At 37.6% G+C, this 3394-nt stretch overlaps 1 protein-coding gene across 19 annotated transcripts in view; it reads right to left on the bottom strand.

Annotated features, from left to right (window-relative positions):
- LOC109405099 (unconventional myosin-XVIIIa) overlaps positions 1-3394 on the bottom strand; it is a 1227991-nt gene that overhangs the window by 249653 nt on the left and 974944 nt on the right. The window lies entirely within an intron of this gene.

The raw sequence follows: 3394 nt of genomic DNA, 5'->3' as shown, positions 1-3394 counted from the left end.
CTGATGAATAACATATTTTGTTATTATTGATTGAATTACTGAAGAGCAAAAACTGATATTGGTTTGATTGATATAGGAGGTAAAAGATCAGAAATAATAGCAAAAACTTATATGGTGAAGTGCTCAATAATAGCTCGTTAAGATATTACAAGATCAAAACAAGATTTGTCATTTCATTTTTCAAGAATAAAAAATAAAAAAAAAAATCAGCATCCAGCATTGAACTTACGACCTTAGGGTTCACAGGCGGCGATGCTTACCAATCAACTGTGGCTCACTGTTGTAAATAAAATGGAAATAAGAGCATGCTGTTCTTCGTTTCCACAGCTCATGAAGGGGGACATGGCATTTCACTAACATTGAGCCATCTCTATGGGTGTATGTGTTCCATCTCGTGCAGAAGAGCTAAACTTGTTCTTATGTTAAAATATTCAGCTATTACGACAAGAACAAAAACTGATATCATATCACTTTGAGCTATTCGTGCGATATTCATTAGATTTTTGAATAGATAGCAAAAAATGTTCGATTTGAGATATGATTTAGATATTCTCGTCTACCCGAGAGGAAAAAAAAGGTGTACTCGCCTTCAGCGTTTTTCGAGTGACTTTTCCAGATTCCGTCCTCCCGGAATTTGTTGTAGTCGATGGTGGTTTTTACCCAGTGCATCTTTTTAGGTCGAAGATTTTTAATTGTACCAAATGCAAGCAGTTTGGTCATAGCTTTTGCGGCAACAATCCCCGTTGTGGCAAATGGAACCAGGCTCATTCAGAGGACTCTTGCGCACAGGCAGCGGAAAAATGTAGCTACTGTGGCGGAGATCCGCACGACTTGCAAGTTCGCCCGGCTTACAAAAGACGCATTCGAAATGAGAGTCGCTCCATTGTAAGGCGCTCCAACCAGACTTATGCGGAGATGGTGAAATCTTTTAAAACACCAGATTCCGTGACTCAATCAGCTGTCCCAGTTAAAAATCCCTATCAGGAGTTGTCTTCCGATGATCAGGACGATGGCGAAACTTATGAGGGTAAAGCCTGTATCCGCAATAGTCGGGACACAGAAGTGCAGCTGAAATTCTGCAATATATACATCAAAATTGCTCAAATAACATCATAAGGTGTGTTCATTTCACCTACAAAATTTCATGTGAATCGGTGCAGTACTTTTTGTTGTAGCAATGAAAGAGTAGAGTGAGCGCTATTGAATTTTGTACAGCCCCTAGTTGTTCCTGTCAGCGCTGTAATTTTTGAGTATGACAAAGGAAATAACTGAAACATTGAACAAAAACCTCTCAATCTACATTTGTTGCATTGGCAAAATTTCAAAAAAATCGATGCACTATCAAGAGTTTTATGGTCGAAACATGTATTGGGACTGAACGTGATTTTAGTCCCTCAGACAGCAATAAGTCATCATCCTTTATTGTTTCGATTGTACTATTAAAAGTACTATAGCAATAATCATCAAATTTTGCACGCATAATGTACACATAATCAACTACTTTTTGTGAAAATTTCATGAAAATTAACAGAGAAATTCAAAAGTTATGAATACGCCAACATCGCACATGAAAAACACCAACAATTTTCACTAACACTCACCCCTATCAACACCAGCAGCTTTCAAACCAATTGATCAAAGTTTATGAAATTCTGCAAAAAAGTGTCTCCATAAGTATCATAACCGTTAACGAAATGTCATAATTATCATCACAGAACTTTGAACTGTAGTGTAAAATAACCATCTATTATGCGAATGAAAATTGGTCATGATTGTACAAAATGCTCAAAACCACGTCTGTTTTTTTTTTTCATCCACAGTTGAAAGTAATGCATCGATTTTTATGAAACTTGGCACCAATAATAAACATACACCAAAGAGTTCTCAGTCAATTATATTTTGCGATTTTCCGTCACCCCCTCATCCCCTTGTAAGATTTTTTGTATGAAACCCCAAATATGTTTGTATGGCGCGTAAGATTTCTTAAACCCCCCTCCCCCCATATACCCTTACGCAATTAATGGATAACCCTAAAGGTCTTTTCGTAAAGTTAAAAACTCCGAAAAATCAAATCCCTTTAGCTTCAGATCCATGTTACCCCCGTCTCCGCCTGTTAAATACACTTCAAAGAGAAAAATTCGACAAGATAGCAAGAAAAAAGCTACTAAAGTTCCTCGCAGTTCAAGCAAGCCTCCTAGACACAAGGACACAAGCGAGGACTGTTTACTTTTAGGGCTCTCGTGGATCACTTACATGATGCCCTCGGCCTTCCAGAAACATTTATGGCGGAAGCTCCACAGCGTACACTGAAATAAATTTTAGAGTAATCTGAACCATTCAACCATGTTCAATTTTACCATATCCAAAAATAGTAATGATAACCATGGTTTCGATTATAATTACGATGTTTCTGTTCAAATTTACTATGATCTAACAGCCAACCGAATAGTAATTGGTACCATCAAAAATAGTTCCCATAAACAAATCTTTCGTGTTTGTCAGAACCATGTTTGTGTTTACCTCTTATATTTCCATGGTAAGTTTCAACATGTACCATGGTTTTTCATGCTCCACCGGCCATCTTTTCAAAAATGTGACTAAACGTAAAACGCAATTTCTGTAACCATATTTTCTTTGAGGAATTTTGCAGCTGCTGGTAAAATTGGGGCAAAGTGTTCACGGTAAGCAAATCTTTCATCGATCTCTGATTAAGCTAGTAAACTCTATTTGTTCATTTCAGAACTTGGCCACTTGGCGGCATAAAAAACTACTTTGCCAACGAACCGCAGTTTCTAAATCGATTTGCTTGTATTCTAGTGGTTTTGTTCCGGAGATAATCAGCAACAGCAGAATTTGATGGAGAACTCCGCTTTTGGCATCGGAAATGCAACTTCGAAAAGCTTTTCATCGTTTAAGATCCGCTGCCAATCATCAAAACGGAAATGAAGTATGAGCCGTAATGAAGGAGAAATTTTCTGGTATTTTTCACTCGTTACTTTTTCCAGCTAGCGCATGCTTCACCAAGAGGATTCCAGATAAACCTCCTACCATCGAACAGCAGAACATCCTATTCGAGACAGTGGACCTTCCGAAGAAAGTTCTGGATAGACTATCATTTCTCTAACTTAATACCCGTCTGTATAAAATTCCGGACAACGTCACCCACTTCCACTAGGCATCCTCCAGAAACATCATCCGGACCGAAAAACTACGCTGGGAGCGAGTACTTTAAATAGCTCCGCTGATGGTGACCAAGAAAACACTGCCCCAATGTCCCCCGGAAAATTGTTGTTTAAGTATTTATTCTCGTGTTTATTATATTTATAATAAGTTTTATTTGGTTAAAAATTAATAAACTTGATTTTTTTTATTCATCTACAGTTTATTTTTAAAC

The sequence above is a fragment of the Aedes albopictus genome, chromosome 3, assembly GCF_035046485.1.
Source record: "Aedes albopictus strain Foshan chromosome 3, AalbF5, whole genome shotgun sequence".
Lineage (NCBI taxonomy): Eukaryota > Metazoa > Arthropoda > Insecta > Diptera > Culicidae > Aedes > Aedes albopictus.
The sequence above is the reverse complement of the archived record's forward strand: the minus strand, read 5'-3'. Positions and strand labels throughout refer to the sequence as shown.